Source organism: Trichechus manatus, unplaced genomic scaffold, assembly GCF_000243295.1.
Source record: "Trichechus manatus latirostris isolate Lorelei unplaced genomic scaffold, TriManLat1.0 scaffold00096, whole genome shotgun sequence".
NCBI classification, from domain to species: domain Eukaryota; kingdom Metazoa; phylum Chordata; class Mammalia; order Sirenia; family Trichechidae; genus Trichechus; species Trichechus manatus.
The window spans coordinates 714,446-733,480 of NW_004444032.1; the positions used below are offsets into that span (position 1 = coordinate 714,446).

Sequence of the window (19,035 nt, forward strand, 5' to 3'; positions counted from 1 at the left end):
TAGTGGATGAGTTCAGGGTTGGACATTTGAACTTGCAAGTCTGAAAAAAAGTCATAGCTAGAAACAGTCACCTACCTGCCTAAAGCTGATGGCTGAACCTGCCCAATGAGTGAGTTCACCAAAAAAGTGAATATATTAAAAGAGCACCAAAGAGAGTCCGTACAAGTAGAAGGGAGTCAGAGAAGGAATCGAAGCTCAATGACGTCAGGCCATGGAAGCAAGGAAAGGAAAGAGTCAAATAGAAGTCATTAGTCAACTGTGTTAACATTTCCAGTGGAAGGAAAAAATTTCTGCACATGTAAAAACTTCTCATGAACCATGGGGATTTCACAACAATTGAAAAAACTTTGCCATAAAACAGATTTCAACACATGGAAATAGATGGACACCCACTTAGGACTAGGTACAGCAGCTAAGGTCTCCAAAAACAAATAGGGTCTTCAACTCTATTTTTAGAAAGCAAAATTAGATAGCAGTAAAATATAAACTAGAAGCATGCTAAATCAATACATTCTAGCTTTACGGAACATTTACTCAGCATTACCACAGAGAAAATATAATCTTCACAAAATGTGTTAGTTTCCATTAAAATCTCTCTTTTTTTAAACAACTCCAGAAATCTTTCCTGGAGTCCACTCCTGGCCTTTGTGAGGTTATCAATACAAGAAATTTTTATACAAAGTCATCGTACACACGAACTAGTTCATCGGCAGTCCTGCGTATTGTTATGTAGTTGACTGCCGCCAGGTGTCATGCTAATAGACTTGATTCAGTTAGTCCCTTTAATTGAAGCTGAATGAAATTAATTATATAATTTTGAGCTGTTCAGGTTTAATTCCATTAAAATTAATTCACGAAACCAGGGCATTGTGAAGCATTGCTGACTAAAACAAAATCGGTCTGAATAAAGCCTCTAGACACACTTGACTCACATTTAAATTGTGTCCAATACTTGAGTGCTAAACACAGACCCTCTCAACTCTCCAATGAATAAATGAAAACGTCACATGGTCCAGATACACATGGATTTATAATCACGTGACTCACTACTGGGAGGTAAAATAATGAACTTCCAGCTCTAAATTTTAAGAGGTGGTTTATCACGTTTTGTTTTGCTGGTAAAGTTTCTTTATCTGTAAAATTCTAGAGTTCTGATGATCTCTCATGTCCTAGTGGCTAGGTTAAGCACTGGGCTACTAACTGAAAGGCTGGTGGTTCGAAGTCACCAATCACTCTTTGGGAGAAAAGACCTGGTGATCTGCTCCCATAAAGATTATAGCCTAGGAAACCCTATGGGACAGTTCTACTCTGTCCTGTAGGGTAGCTATGAGTCAGAATCATCTCCGTGGCACACAACAACGTCCTTCCTAGGTTTAAAAAAAAAAAAACTATCATTCTCTGTCTCACTATAGTCAAGAGATAATAAATAATATGTAATTACTATTAAACCACAGTTGTCAGTCTATCCAAACTTGCCTCCTTTAATAACTAAATCCCTTGGCTCAAAAGCTAGTCTCAGGCTTTTGGTATGATCCCTTGTACTCTGCCCAAAGAACAGCTCAGAAAAAGTTCTAATAAAAAAGTTAAATTAACTTTTACCAATTCTCCACTGCTATAAACTCAATTTCTGGGACCACTTGACTGTTCCATGACTTTCTAATGTACGCATTTTATTTTATTAACATCTTATTATTTACTCCGTTTAATGGAATACCCATATGGCAGTCTCATAAACAGTGAGCAGTTAAACATACAATGCTGAAGGAATGCACTGAACAGAATTTATTTGATAGACAATTGTAAGATGGACATTACAAAATCCACCCATAGAGTTATCCTTACTACAATTCTCAAATGGTTGAGTCAGCCACCACTCATTAAAATGACAAAAAAAGCAGTTTCTAATTTCAGATATTTGTTATCATGTAGGTTTGCTATCACTTCTGAAATGCAGAAGTAGAGGCCACAGTACTGGTTTAATCAATTCCACTCTGGATTTATGGAAGTTTGTGTGGCACACACAGTTTGTACTTGTCTAACTGAAAGGTTGGTGGTTCAAACCCACCCAACAGCACCATGGAAGAAAAGCCTGGCAATCTGTTTCTATAAAGATTACAGCCAAGAAAACCCTATGAAGCAGTTGTACTCCATTACACATGGGGTTGTCATGAGTTGGAATCGACTCAGCAACAACGGGTTTGGGTTTCTTTGGAAGTTGCAACTCATCTACTACGTGAGCTTGAAAGACATATTCCATGGGTAATCAAGTTATCCACAATCGAGTGATTTCAATGATGCATGAAATCAGTCTGTACCTTTCTACAAGATTTCTATATGCACATCCAACAGACACTCCTCACTAACTTAAAACTTTATTCTTAAAATGAGGGCCTTTGTCATCTCGACGATACTGTTCCTCTAATCCAATGGTTCTCTAATTTGGCTCTGGATCAGAATCACTGCAGAGCTCTTTAAACACAAAGATGCTCAGAGGTTCCAATTTAGGTGATCTCTTGGGAAATGGGAGGGGGCATGTCATAATGAGATATGGCCAAGGTTAAAAGCCACTGTTCTAGCTAAGCTTTTCTTCTAAATCACACAACCATTTAGAGGAAATATAGAAGAGCATATTAAATGTTGAGAAATGGCCTTTGCTGCTCAGTACTATGTCAGAGTATTCCAAGTAATAAGAAAATAAAATTTTATCTAATCATCTATTTAACACAGAGGTATTTAGTTCTATCTCTATGTCAGGACAACTATGAGAATATAATAACTGGATTACATATAATGCTAATTAGTTCTACTAACTGTTATTGTTGTTATGTGCCATCAAGTCAATTTCGACTCATAGGGACCCTACAGGACAGAGAAGAACTGCCCCATAGGGTTTCCCAGGCTGTAATCTTTACAGGAGCAGATCGCCAGGTCTTTACTCTCAGGGAGCGGCTGGTAGTTTCCAATAGCCAACCTTTCAGTCAGCAGCCCAGTGCTTTAACCACTGCGTCACCAGGGCTCCTTAGTTCTACTAACAGATGGGATAAAAGAAATGTTTTAGATATTACATAATAAACTGGAGATACTGAAAAACAGTACTATACCAAAACAGTCATATACCACGTCATCTACTGACAGAAGGCTAGCTCACGAGCATTCTAGTGTGTCTACTCTGGATACAGAAGTGCAGAAAAATCTTTGGAAGAGGAAAAAAAGGTTCAGCCCTTAACAACAAATCATCTGGTTAGGGAGGCCAAAAAACACACACGAAACAATCAAACAACTATAAAACAGAAGGTAATGAAAACAGCCCCAGGTCATGGTTCTGGCTAAAAGGCTGACCAGCTGTGTGACCTTGGCTGGGCCTCACTCCCTTCATCGGGAAATGAGGGGGTTGAGCTGCATGACTGCAGAGGCCTCAAATTCTGACTCTTACTCTGCACAAGGGCTAAACAATAGAGGCAAAGCCTCATACACACAATGAGGGGTGTTGAGAAAGGAAGAGAGGAAATCATAGAAGAGCCTTTGTAAAGCACTGAATTTGAGTTAATTCTCAAAGTGATGAGCATGAACTAAGCAAAAGGAAGAGTCAAAGAAAATAAATATGGGTTCTGTACAATCCATTTAAATACAATATGTACTGCTCAAAAATGACTATCTATCTTACAGAGTCAATACCCTTTATTTCTGCTATTTTTCTAAAGAAGGGCACGACTGGGGAGAAGCAATCTTTATCCAGTCGCAATTGTTCCTGCTGACTGAGAATGAGAAAGATTAAGATAAATAGAATTTCCATCTAACTTAAAATTCTATCTTTAATACTTTACCTAGTTTGAATGCTCTAAAACTTTAAGACTTACAGTTATCCTAGACAGTTGGGGAATAAAATAATTGAAAGGTAATTAACAAGAAAGAAAAATCTAGGAGCTTTAAAAATAGACAAATTGGATAATAAAAAAAAAACCAAACCACTGCCATTGAGTCACTTCCGACTCAAAGCAACCCTACAGGACAGAGTAGGACTGCCCCATAGGGTTTCCAAGGCTGTGATCTTTACTGATGTAGACTGTCACGTCCTTCTCCCGAGGAGTGGCTGGTAGGTTCATACTGCCAGTCTTTCCGTTAGCAGCCGAGCGCTTTAACTATTGAACCACCAGGGCTCCCAAATGGATAATAATATAGGTAAAATATTATATATGCCATATAACAGCTGCTCAGCTGGTATGTGGATGTTAAATAAGTAAAAAAATGAAAGTACTTCTCACTGTTGAAAGAATAAATTAATGAATTTTTGCAATTACAGTATCAGCAGTTTTCAAAGCCTTTTAATATATTTGTTTCATCTTCCGAACTATGAATGATGGAATAAGGAAGAAAACATAACGTCAATTTTACTGATGATAAAACAGTAAGTTTAGAGATAGATATTTAGTTGGAAATAGGATGATAAAATCCATAGTTGGAAAGGATCTCATAACCAAGTTAATTCCATGTCACACCCACTGTAGAAATCCCCACTACAATGTGCAGGCCTTCTCCAAAATTTCAAAGAATGGTACCTCAAAAGGGAATACATTGTATTCTTGGTCAATCTGGTTCATTATTAAGTTATTCTTTATTTTGAAAGTAAATTTGCCATCAGGTAATCTATAACAACTAGTACTACTTCTACCCTTTAACGATTATTTTTTCTTCATCAATGTTGTAGTTAAGCAATATCTCAATAACTGAAGCTTTTAACAACAGTAAGAGAAGAACCCTGGAATGTTGCTTCAGGATGATTTGAGCTTGTCAAAGCTACTACAGATATGGGATGTTTGATTAAACTTTTAAATGTATAAAGTTCTGTACATGCCACGGTTTTCCAAGAAACAGGGACAATGTTGCTTGCCTTCTTTATCCATCTAAAGGTCCAGATATTTGACTCCTTTGTGATGAATAAAAAGACTGTCATGATTGTTAACCAATGTCATAAAACAATATGTGTACTACTGTTTCATGAGAAACTATTTGTTTTGTAAGCCTTCACCTGAAGTACAATTAAAAAAAAAAGACTGTCATGAGGGTCTTCCCGAAAGAAATGATATCTCTAAATTGACTCTGTACTAGAGAAGTGAGTAGTGATTAAAAGCACCGGATCAGGGTGCCTGGGCCCACCACTTACTATGTGGAAACTGAGCAAGTTAATTAGTCTCTGTTGGATTCTTCATCTCTAAAATAGGAAAAATAAACAGTAGCTACCTGATAAAGTGGATAGGCAAATCAATGAAACCACGCCTAAAAAGCACAGTATTTGGTATATAATAAGAGCTCATTCACACCGGCTATTATTACATTAAGGGTTATTACAAGAAGTACTATTAAACTTATTATGGGGAGACTGTGTTGATGGCAGAATCCATTCAGTAATCCGTATGTGGAAAACCACGCAAGAAATCTCTTTCCATACTGAGTACAAAAGTATTGGTACTTTTTGGTACCAATACAAAAGTATCATTTCCTCTGAGAAGCTGGATGTTATTTTTTTCCTTACAGACAATGAAAATCATTTTACAGAAAATATTTTCTTTTTGACTCAAATCTACAGACAAAATTGAATAACAGGTTTTGACCCTAGAGTCTATATCTGTACATTTCAATTTTCCCCAGATTTGGATCTCTTAGGCTACCTAATATTTTCCATTATTCTTCTTTAATCTTTTTTTTTTTTTTTAACGTACTCTTATGAGCCAACTCAAATATTCTACTGAACTGGGCAAAGGTGTGTTTAAATGCACCAACCAATCTTCAAATACATTTTCTATTTTTTATCTGTACTTTATTTGCTTACTTTGTGGAAGACTAATACAAATGATGGCACTTGGCAGAAAAATCTTTATAAAATCTCATAAAACTTAATCAGCAAAAAATATATTTATATTCTTATAGGAAGGAGTATAGGTAGCTCTCTTTGTACTTAAATTTTGGGACTTTCCCACATTTGGCCCCTGACATTTCAATTAAATATTTGATGATAATCTATGATAGATCATTTACAATAAGCTTAGAATGTGTATTCTAAGTGCTGTGCAATATATATTCATATCTACTTTATCTATAAAGAAAATCACTTTAAACAATTTCATTTTTACTCCTCCATTCAAATACCAGCAGCATTATAGATGATCTACACATATTCAGATTTATAAACTGATGAAATCTCAAGTAATCTGAGACTAAACTCTCTGGAAAAAGTAAAAAATCTGGGTCTGTATTTTCCCAGAGGCTCAGAATACTCTGGACAGTGTACAAATGCTTCCCAAATGTAACCTTTAAAAAACTTAAGGTAAGGCAACTTTCAGGAAGACCTGCAGCTGAAATTTTACTTCTTCACTGATCTCAAAAAAAAAAAAAATCCTCAAGCCTAATGACCTTTAAGGAGCACTGCAAAACCTACTGCTTTGCCTAACGTTCTAAACTGGATTAAAATCTCACTGTCACAAAAGCAGGCTAAGATAGCCAAGCAGTTCTGACAGATGAATGAGCATAAGCATAAAATTTCATAATTTTGTAAATACAAGAAAGCTATTATATAACTGCAGATATGGTATGTTTGTTGAATGAATTGGACAAATAAATAAAGGTCATTTAATAAATAAATGTTTCTTAAATAACTGTTATTTAATTCACTGATGTTATTAGTATTTTGAAAAATAATAAGACTGCTGAGCAAAATCTCACATGTATTCCTTCAGCAGGCTTCTTGTGCATTTAGAAGCTTATGATGTGTTTAGATTCCAAAGATGTGTTAAAAAATGACATTGACTAACCCTGAGACACAGAAAACTCCTGCTTCCTCTCCTACAAGTTCCATTGTGTTCATCCAATCAAGTATAAGCATGCTGAAGCCAAGTATTCACAGGCTCATAGAATTTGGAGTTACATGGGCTCTCAGAAGTCTTAGTCCAAACTGATAACATAAATTCACATGAAAACATTCAACATCCAACATCCCCAACAAGAGGCCAAGAAATGTAGGCATGAACACTTTCGGGAAAAGGGAAAGAGCTTCAAAAGACAGCTAGTTTGGGACTGCTTTAATTATCCAGAGACCTTCCTCACGTTTGACTAAAATCTACTTCCCTATAATTTTCACTGATTAATCTTATTTTGCTTTTTTCAGCCAAACAGCAAAGTCTTAGCCTCCCTCTGTGTGACAGTCCTGTGTTAGAAAATCTCTCTTTTCTTTTTTTTTTTTTGTCTTTCTCTTCTCTGCGCTAAATACCTTCAATTCATTCAATGGTTTTTCATACCCTTTGCATTCTATTTACCCTTCTGGGTACAAGAGTCTTTTCAGTCTTGTCTAGAAAGCTATTGTGAAAGAGTGTCTTACTGATTGCTGAAATCCAGACACAACCATATCTAAGCAGTTCCCTTACTAGTCTGCTAACCCTATTATAAAAAAGGAATTGAGGACTCTACCATCTTCTCCTGTTTAAAAATAACTATATCCACTCATCTTCAGTCTGTCAGCATGACCACTGTTCTCCATAAGTGCCACTGTTTTAAAGACTTTCTGTTAACCCTCAATTACACAGAATGTCATTTACCCAAAGTACTTTCCCAAGCTCTCTGGTTCCTGGATGAATCTGTGCTGTGTTTGGCATTATTCAAACAATGAAGGCAAATGGAAATCAAAGTGAACAAAAGGGGGTTGTTTAATCAGTAAGGGCATTTCAAAGTTATGCCTGGAGTCTGATCTTGAAGTAAATAAAAGAGAAAGGATGAGGAAGAACATTTCAAACAGCTGTGAACCCATGAATTAGAAAATGATAAGAGAAACATAAATGTAATGACATTGGTTTCTTGGAATTCAGAATAACAGATATGGATTATAAGTCAGGAGGGGGTTCCTCTTTGCTAATTCTCCTAAAGGCTACACCCAGCCTCCCATCTTATGGACATTCCCCTCCCTTGCACTGTGACATTGCCTTCTTTGGATTCTCCTTTAGGCCCAGCAACTGACTCTCTCTGGCTCACCATCTTTACAATCTCATTGACTTTCACAGTTTGAGTCTCCTCTATAAAGATAACTTGTAGTTCTATTATGCTGGTCCTGATCTCTGCCCTGATGGCTCAACTCTATAGAAGATATGTCTTTAGCAACTCAAACTCAACACTTCCCAAAATTCATCACCACTTCTCTTTTGGCCTTGCTTGTTTTTCCAACCGTAGTCTGTATCTTGGTCAACGGCAGTTGGGGAATCAACTTCAACTCCTTGTTCTCCTCTTACTTCCCCTGCCCAACATAATCAGTCAATTACCAAATCCTGCTAGTTACAACTACGCACTTTCTCCCGATCTATACTTTCTTTTCCAGGTTCACAATTAGTGCCTCCAGTCTCTCTTCCTTCCACCCAGAAATACTTTCCCAAAATAAAGACTGAATATGTTATTCCCAAGCTCAAGTAAGAACAGAATTAAATTCATTTACATATTGATGAAAAAAGATAGTTATTTTACACACATTTTAATGTTATAATCTAAACCTTTCCCACGCTCGATAATTTCATCTTGTATCCCAGTGAAAAACGAACAGTAAAATTCTTCAGAAATTTTTACTGAAGATCCTGTACGTTGCTTGGGTAAGAGAAGAAAAAACAGACTAGGCCTATGTTCACAGAGACCCGAAATATCAGGGGCTGGTCCACCATGAAACCGAGTAGGAAGGCTATATCTTGGAGTAGAGAAAGTAAAGAGAGGAAGCTGGTTCCTTTGCACCCTGCCACCTGGCTTCAGAGTACCTGCCATTTGCTTGACCACAAGCTGCCTTATTTTTAGTGCTCAATTCCGCATAATTCAAATTAAAAAAAAAAACAAAAAACGAACTGTGTATTCTTCAGCTGGGGTCACTAGCAGCTCAACCCAGACAAAACTGACTCCCTCTTGCCATCATGAGATTCTCTCTCAAACTCAAAACTTGTATACCCCAGGATTGCACCAATCAGTTGGTAACTGGCCATAAACTTATCTGTCACAAAGTTTCTGCTGCAATCTTGAATTGATATTTACACAAGGAATCAGAATTTAACTTGCTATCCATTTTTATTTCATCTTCTCCTATCAAGTTTACAAGTTTCTTCTGGCCAAAACTATGCATTATACATTTGACATCTTCACAGGACCTTGTACATAGCAGACACACACAAAAATATTTGTCAACCGAGGTTTTTTCCCCTTCAAATGTCTCAATAACAAAATATATGCACAGGATAAAAATAAATTTGAGACTTTATTCCTGGCACTACTAAAAAAGCAGATATAAAGGCACGTGCATATGAATCATCTGACTTCAGATTATGTGGGTGTGAATCTGAAAACAGAAGTGGACTGCAAGGAGAAACCACAAACGAAATCAAATTCATGTTAAAATACTCTTTTCATAGTTCCTACTTAGTGAACTCTAAGTGATTAGAAGTCGAATCTATAAAATATAACTCGATTTCAAAAACTTAAGGTTAAAAGCTTTCCTCCTTCAGGACATGTATGCTAATGTAAAAAGAAAATATTAATAGTTTAAGTAACGTCAGTAAAATGTTACAGGCAAGACAGAGAGAGAGGGAAGGGGATAGGAAAAAGAGAGAGAGGTGGAACGGAGGCCATCCAAAATACTGATACATGTACATACAGTGATAACGATAATAGGAAGGGCTGCAGCATCTTTGATCTACTCCAATGAAAGAACAGAGTTAAACTATTCAAAATCTAGAAATTTGCCAGTTTAGAAGCAGTCTTCCCTTAATAAAAACTGAATAAAGACTATCAGAAGTAGAAACACAGAAATCACTTGATTATCCTTTGTGTTTTAGAAATCACTTGATTTATCCTCTGCCTTTATACAGTAGAATGTATCTCAGAAAGACAATTTGGGTGAATTTTTCCCTCTTTTGTATGTTGTTGTTCTCAATAGTTTTCCTTCTGCAAATAGCATAACCTGCAGATTGTGTCCATTTATTTTTCCTTATTTTCCCCAAATATTTTATTATAAAAATATACTAGTAAAATAACTGCACACTGTTATTAGAATTCTTTCCATGAAATCACCTCAACAAGATCCAGGAAATAAGGTTTAAAGAAACAGGAAAAATCCTTACACACCCAAAAATTCCACAAGTTCCCCAGTAGCACTGTGATGGTCACTTGATCGTATGTATTAAGTCCTCCTACATGAACTGACCAAACAAGGCAAACAAGCAAGATCTTTGCCAGAAGTCTCAGTCTGCCAAATGCACTTCTGGTCTGACTCCCCTAGTCAAGTCTGGAACGCAAGACCAATCAGGAAGAACACACTCTCCCACACATGGACAATCTTCTTCCCTTGTCCCCCACACTTGGCACCCTGCCAACCTCCAACCCTCTGCTAATTCCAAAATCTATTCTATCTGCTTCTACTCCCAAGCTCCTGCATGCTGTTTGCTGAGAAAGGCAATCAACCATGCTGACTAGGTCTGCTAAAAATTCATGCCATTCGTTCTTAGTTAAGTCTTCAGTGCTACTCAGAAGTCCTTTTATTTGCCCCAGATTGACTCCCTCTTGAATTCTGCACTCTTCCAAATCTTTTCCATACATCTCAAATTCCTTTATGCATCCTAACCATCTCCCTGCTTTCAGCAAACATTACCATCTACTTTTCTGAGGTCTAGCCTTCAATATCCTTTTCATGTCAAATTTTCTCTGAATTACCACCCACCCTTTTTTCCCACCACCCTCCATCTCAAAGGGGAATATTCTCAGCTTTCCTTTCTAAGACTTCATCACATTCCTTCCCAGAATTTTACTCTTTCATTTCCAAACACCCACCGCACCACCATTCCATCCCAACCCCTTTCATCTGTAATCTCTATTCCCCGGCTTTCTTCCCATTAGTAAGTGCTGTTGTTGTTCTTGTGTTGTTGTTAGTTGTCACTGAGTTGATTTTAACCTCATGGCAATCCCATGTGGCAAAGCAGAACTGCCCCACTGGGTTTTCTAGGCTGTAATCTTTTACAGGAGCAGATCACCAGGTCTTTCTCCTGCAGAGCCACTGGGTGGCTTTCAACCACCAACGTTTCAGTTGCAGCCAAACTCTTAACTGTTGCACTACAAGGGCTCCTTCGTACACCTTTTCCTCCTTTAACTCACCATGCCTCATCAAGTATCCAACACTTCTGTAACCAAGCCTCAGTGTCTCTTTATCTGTATTCTTTACCTCTTCTTCCCTAAAGTGTAGCCATTCCCCTAAATTTGATCCTCAGCCCTCTCCTCCGATCTCGTGTCCATACATCAGCTCCCTGATGGTGGGTTCTTAACATATATCAGCTCCCTGATGGTGGGTTCTTAATCTGTGAGCCTGACCCTCACCACTCTCCTGGGGTATAATTTCTCTTTTCCAGCTGCCTACTGGATATCACTGCTAGAGAGGAGTTTCCCAAAATCAACATGATCAATAAATAGAAGACTCAACAGCACCTCCTGTGTTTCCATTCAGGCTATAAAGCAAACTATAGATTACCTTAAATTTCTCCCTTTCCACCATCTCCTACATTAAATAATTTGCCCAACGATGTCAATTCAGTTCAACAAAATTTTGTGCCTAGCACCGTGCTTGGCCTTAGGAGATTCAAAGAAGAATAAAGAAAAATCAAGGGGCTCTCACAGCTAAGTAGAGCACTGTCGTACTTTTGCCATTGTTCTTAATTCCATTTCCTCCATTCCACTCCCACTGGTGTGGCCCTATGTCCTTTAATCTTTTGCCAGCCTACTGCAATAGCTTCATGGATAATCACTGCCTCCAATCTTCCCCTTCCCTCCAAAATTATCCTTTGAATTGTCACCAGATTTATTTTCCAAAAAATACCAATTTGATTCTGTTCTTCCTCTTCTCAAGAACATTCAAAGCCTAACCATTGCCTATACAAAAAAAATATATACAAACTCTTCAGCAGGAGAATCAGTGTCCTCTACCAACGGTCCTTAGCCTACCTTTGAAACTTTACCTCATTCTCTGCTCCCTCATGCTGCCCATTCAACGGTCTTACTGAAATACCTAATTTCACTAATAATCCCCTCCAAACCATCATTCTTGCTCTCCCCTCTGGGAATGCCTTCCACCATCCATCTCCACAGCCCTGAGTCCTAAAGCCTTACTTACCGGTTCAACTCAGATCAAAACTTTTCTTAAGGTTTTCCCAAATCCCCCAGCTAGAGATACTTTTCCCTCTCCCATGTTCTGCCATCACACTTTGTACCTATTATAGCACCTTTCGGTCTACTTCGTGTTATAGGTACATGTGACTGTATGAGTTTCCTCACCATCCCGTGAGCCCCAGAGTTCATTCATCTATCTCCTTCAGTACCTGACATATAGCAGGGTTCAACAAATATGTGTAGAACTGAACATTTATAGAGCTTCTAAGTAAGCCATATACAGACAATGTGAAGACAAATAGAAAGGCTATGGTAGAGACGACAATCAGTAATTAAACCTCTATGCAAGTGTCCTGCATTATAAACACAAAACATTTTCCCTTTTCTCATCCTCCACCCTTACTCCAAAACTATTCTTTCTGATTGCCATTTGCAGCCCTGACTCACACGCGTCCTGCACAGCAACAAGTCCTCCATTTTTCCAATCATTTCTTTCACAAATATATATTAAAAGCCTACTTCCAGATCAGCAGTGCTACCTGCCTATAACTCAACATTTTTCCCATTCCTTACTTCCTTAACGTGCCTCTGCCACTCACTCAGCTTACACCATGCCAGCCCTCAGAACCTTGTTTCAATGTCTCCAATCACTTTCTTAAATTTAGAGACATATTGTCTTTAACCACTGCTTTCCTTCCTCTCTCCCTCCCTCTCGTCAGTTTCCCCCCTTTTCATCCTTCTCTTACTCATTTGATTCTTTCTTTTAGTAAAAGTAAGATGAATATGGCCAGCTGATAAGTCTTGCATGTCTATACCTACACTTATAAAATGAACATTAATTACTCTAAACACAAAAATGAATTAGAAGTATCAGTTCTAAGGTACTTGAAAATGCCCTCAATTGCCTTCCAAATCTGGACAAGTTTCCCTTTTTCTAATTAAGCCTACACTCCCTCAAGCAACTATATTAAAAACGTGGTTTAAACCACTTGATTTGATTTTTTTTCTTGGTTATCAATATTTGGTTGCCAGTATTAGTATATTCATTACACTTTATCACTATAAATATACAAAATTTTAAAAAATTTAACTGTAAGAATCTTTTGAGGTTTATTATGGAGCTAAATATAATTTACCATTCTGCTTCTTTGAGAAAGTATAATCCAGATTCCAGTAATCAAGCTTACAAATGAACTTTTGGAACACAACTCATGTGCAACTTGGGGACATCTTTCCTTGTTATACCATAATGCTGGAGTCTCCAAAAAGAGAGGGGAAGGGTGGCAGGACAAGAATATCTGAGGCTGCAGAAGAAAGTATGAAAACTTCTATTTATTAATTTTTATCTTATTCTTTTTAATTTTTATTTTGGAGTTTCCTTTATAATTTTCATAATATATTTGTACTACAGTATATAGGAGCCCTAGTGGCATAGTGGTTAAGAGCTATGGCTGCTAACCAAAATACTGGCAGTTCGAATCCAACAGGCGTTCCTTGGAAATGCCTACGGGGCAGTTCTACTCTGTCCTATAGGGTCGCAATGAGTTGGAATTGACTTGACGGCTACGTGTTTGGTTTCTTTGGTTAGTGGTGCACTTACTGATGAAGATCAAAGACCACAGCCTTCAGTACAGATTACACCTCAACAGAAAGAAAACAAAAATCCTCACAACTGGACCATTAAGCGACATCAAAATAAATGGAGAAAAGACTGAAATTGTCAAAGATTTCATTTTACTTGGATCTACAATCAACATCCATGGAAGCAGCAGTCAAGAAACAAAAGGCGCACTGAATTGGGCAAATGTGCTGCAAAAGACCTCTTTCAAGTGTTAAAAAGCAAAGATGTCACCTTGAAGACTAAGGTTCACCAGACCCAAACCATGGTGTTTTCAATCGCCTCACGTGCGTGCGAAAGCTAGACAATGAATAAGGAAGAATGAAGAAGAACTGACGCCTTTGAATTGTGGTGTTTGCAAAGAATACTGAATATACCATGGACTGCCAAAAGCACAAACAAATCTGTCTTGGAAGAATTACAACCAGAAAGCTCCCTAGAAGCAAGGATGGTGACACTACGTCTCACATACTTTGGACATATTATCAGGAGGGATCAGTCCCTGGAGAAGGACATCCGGCTTGGTAAAGTAGAGGGTCAGCGAAAAAGAGGAAGAGCCACAAAGAAATGGATTGACACAGTGGCTGTAACAATGGACTCAAGCATAACAATGATTGTGAGGATGGCGCAGGACCGGGCAGTTTCATTCTGTTGTACACAGGGTCGCTATGAGTCAGAACTGACTGAACAGCACCTAACAACGAAGTGACACAGTGGTTAAGATGCTGGCTGCTAACCAAAAGGCTGGCAGTTCAAATCCACCAGCCACTCCTTGGAAACCGTGCGGGGCAGTTCTACTGTGTCCTACAGGATCACTATGATTCAGAATCAACTTGACAGCAATGGGTTTGGTTTGTTTTTGGTTTTTGAAGGTGAATGGTTATGCCTATATTTATTAATTGGGGTATGTGATAAAAATTCTGGAAAGCACTAGTCGCAAGTACAAATGGAGTGCTATAATTTGAATTTTGAGTTTGAAATACTGCAAAAGGGTTGATTTTTTAAGCCTTCCCCCTTCATTTAAGATTGATTTTAAAAATCTATCAATATAACACTTTTTTTTACAGAGAAAAAGCTTCTAAAACAGTAATTCTCAACTAAACTCAAGGAGCATCTTGAGCTTGTTAAAAATGTACACCAAGAGATGCTGACTCCATAGGTCTGGGGTGGGGCAAAAATTATCAGTCTCCTTAAGAAACCAGGTTAGCAGAGCTTCTCAGTCCAACATTATTGATATTTTGGGCCATATAATTCTTTGTTCGAAGGGGCTGTCTTGTCCTGTGCATTACAGGATGTTTAGCAGCCTCCCTGGCCTCTACATACTAAATATCAATAGCACCCCACCACACTCCCAGTTGTGACCACAGAACAGGTCTCTAGACATTACCAAATGTCTTATGGAGAACAACAGTGCCTCTGGTTGAGAACCAGGGATAGAAGCTGTCCAAAGACAACACACTTTAAGAAATGCCATTCTTAATCAAAAAGATGAAACAATATGATAGAAGTAAAAGAACACAGATACATACACGCATACATTACAAATTGAAATAAACAAGCTTCCCAAAAGGAAATCTGATTAACCACTATAAACTCCTGACAACTCCGCTAAGCTTTTAAATCAGAGCTCTTCTTATGTAATTTCAACTTCAAGATTCTCTCCCTCGCTTCTATTTTAGATTATTTTTAATTAACTTTACCAGCATTTTGCATCCTGCTATGAAAAGTCAGCCTAATAGTCTCTGAGGACTCTCCCAAGAGGGAAGAGTGCATTAAATCACACATTATCACATTAAAGTAGATTCCAGTACTCAGAGTCCAATAGTCTAAGCCTTGGCAAATGCAACGGGGTGGGGGGAGCGAGGCAGTGCAAGGACTGGAACAGGCTCAAGTGATTCACAGTATCCAATCCTATTATCTTTGATGCATCCATCTGTACAAAAAAACAAGTTGTACTGAGTCTCTACTTCAACCACATTCATCACAATGACTTAGAATATATTTTACAATCTGTGCTTCCACGCTGATTTCCTGCTAGTGACATATGTGAGACCTTGGGCAAGTCTCTTAAATTATTTGGATCTTCTTTCCCTCATCTAAAAAGTGAGAAGGTTGAGCTAAATTATTTCTAAAGGTCCCTCCAACTACAAGTTGCAAAATTAATGAATGAAACATTGAACTAAGAGCCTACTTCAAATATATGGATTATACTTAACTATTACACCAAAGAGCAAACACCTATATTTTTGTCGTTGCTTGGTAACTCAAAAATTTTAAGATGTTTACTCCAAAAATGAAAAGACAGCAATTAGAGAAACCACATATACAAGTTCATTCTCTCTTAAAACCAAAATTAGTGTGGTCTAAATTGTCCTTCACCTATCAAGACACTTACACAGGTACTTTACATGAGAAGGCAAAGCAATCTTTCGGAAGTTCGTCATAAATAGGGAAATCATTTTAATCACACATTTTCGTTCTAATTTCTGTAGTAGAGATCACAAATCAGTGGCTCAGAGGTCACATCCGGCTTGTAGATGTGTTTGTTTTATTTGGCCTGGAGAATAGCTGTATTTAATTAGTTGCCAACTTTAAAAAATGGGGAGATGATACATTAAAAATCCAGATTCCTAGTTTCTCTTAAAATACTGGGAGATACTAACCCACAAGACAACAATCAGCTAGAGCTGAGGAGTGATGCCTTCTGCCCCAGGAGCTCTCCTGTCCCTGCAATCCCCATTCCTCGCTACTTCATACCATCCCACACCGCTCCCTCTTACAGCCTGGTCTCCTGTATCATGTGAGTTTATGACCCTGCTCTATAATAACTGTCAAAATATAGAAAAACAAACTTTAATGTTTTAAAAGCAATGGAAAAGCTTGCAGAATCACATAAAATGGGTAGAAGTTTTCGGGAGGCAGAACTATTCTCCAAATAAGGAAAATCTTCCTAACTCTGAATGCTAGGTAATAAGTAGAATGGGCTACACTGTAGTTTTCTAAGGATGTAGAATCTTAGATTTGCTAGGGAGTTGGGACTAGAGAATCTCTAAAATTAGTTCCAACTTTCAGGTTCTGTGCCTTTGGTTAGCAGAATAGATAGTTCCTCACAATAAATGTTTAACTTTATTTGCAGGGAAAGGCTTTATCTTATCCTTCCTCTTCATAAAAAAGATATTTTCTGTTAACTTCCATAAAACACCATTTTTCTCGCTGTTTTTCTTATATGGAAATATAACAATAAGTTTCAATTAACCAAGCAGCCACATCTGACCAGAGCATTATTAAACTATTCTTCGGAAAGGATGTCAAAGAATCCAATGACAGAAGGAAGGTGATAAAAGGAACTGAGGAACAGCTTAAGAGTAGAGTGAACTGTGAGCAAAGCTTCTTTCGCAAGGTCATTTTTTAAACCACTGCTTAATAAAACCAACCTAACCATGGCAACCTGCACCTTGAAGTTGCTTCCCTACCCACTTGACGCCCCCAAAAAAAGTTTTCTTTAAATATACCTTATGAAATGTGCCTGTTTGAGATAAAATATTTTAACAAAAGTCCTAAGAGTTTCTTTTGAAAAACTCTACTTCTACAATTAAAGGGATGCTTATTTAAAGAACGTTTTGAGTCTAAGTTAGACTAGTAAAAAAGTAATGTGTAACAATGTTGCTGAAGCTAAGCCAATTTTCAGGTAAAATATAACCCAAGAGTTTCCACACTGATAATGTGTTTTTCAAAGCAAACATTCTACTTCAGACCATTCTAGACGCCCTGCTTCTTAAGGTCAGATCACGTGACACCATGCAGCATTGCACTACACAGGTGCATCAAGTACCTCTGCCAATTCTCCCCACTAATTTTAAAAAAGCATATGATTAAAATAAAGATGGGCAGTGTAGATATCAACTATTTCCAAATCAAATACTTTTTCCAGTGTGTGACACTGATTTCTGACATAACCAGTGTTTAGCAATGCTGATTAACAGCTCAAGGGTGAGCACACACAGCACATCAATGAATCGATGTGACTACTGAGGGCATGCCTGACAACACAAAATGATTGTGTTGACAATACAATGTACAGAACATGGGCTGCTTCTGGGAAAACATTTTATTATTCTACTTCTCAGATACTCTGTAGCTAACCATTTTTATTTTCTCTGTTTAGAAAGCATGAGTCACTCTTAAGATGTGAAAAACAAAGATAAACATAATTCAATTTAACAGCCCTGAATGCCAGAACATTTTAATTTACTCATGGATGTTTTCTACTTTTACCTAGTGTAAGTTCAACATCAAGTTTGCTTCTTTTCCATCTTTTTCTGCCTTAAAAAAAATCCCAAGAAGCTCACTATATTATTGTTGAAGGGGGAAAAAAGCTATCAGATATGCTTAAAACGAAGAGTATAAAGTAGATTTTTGAGCCCTGAAAAATTCTTTCTTTTCTATCAGTGTCAGAACTCTTTAAATCAGAACTGCCGTTGGGGGGGTACGCATCAGCAGAGTAAGGCCTTTGCTCTCCATCACCAATGCAAACCTGAAGGATGCTACCTCCAAGCAAGAAGAATGGTATTGTCTAACTTGCTTATAATCTTGCTATGGAAGTTTCCCAGAAACAAAAGTATTTTCTTTCATAGGCTGCACGTGTTTACACTTCTGGAAGAACACAAAGGAGCTAATTCATTCTTGTAAAGTGTTTCTTTTAAAGCATGTTTATTTCAAAACAAAACCATTATTATTGAAAGCATATGCATGCGCCATTCCAAAGAAACTGGTCACAGAAATCTGGACTATCAACCGGGTTGCAGAGTAGCCCACAAGAAATAGAAAGATGAAACGGAGATTGCATCCATGTTACAGTAAGCAGATGCCGTCATGGATCTGCTGAGGACACAAGAATCCAAGAGACCTAAGGGAGAAGAGCTTCAGAACCCACACATTTGACTCTTGGGCCCAGAAATGCATAGGCTAAAGAAAGAAGCCATCCTGTCATCCTGTTTCTCTGCAGCCTAAGGAAGGGGGAGTGGAGGGGCCAGCGGATCCCGCCCTCTCATCCGGTTGTTGATTTAGGGCTGGAATCCTGGAGAACTTGCTTGAGTAACGCGAACGGTGCAAAAGTTCTGAACTACCAGGTGAGACTCGTCCTCACTGCCCCCTCTTCCCAATCAGTAAATGTGTCAACTGGCTGAAAAATGCAACAGTGACAAAGAAGCCTGCTACCTGCAAGCGCACACTCACCCTGGGCCGGGGCGCTGAGC

General features: G+C 38.0%; 1 protein-coding gene across 1 annotated transcript in view; it reads right to left on the reverse strand.

Moving 5' to 3' along the window:
• Positions 1 to 19,029, reverse strand: part of MDFIC (MyoD family inhibitor domain containing) — a 132,969-nt gene extending 113,940 nt beyond the window's left edge. The window contains exon 1 of the mRNA XM_023737019.1: positions 19,016 to 19,029. The gene's annotated coding sequence lies outside the window, so the exon portion shown is untranslated. The remainder of the gene's footprint in view (positions 1 to 19,015) is intronic.
• Positions 19,030 to 19,035: the final 6 nt, after the last annotated feature.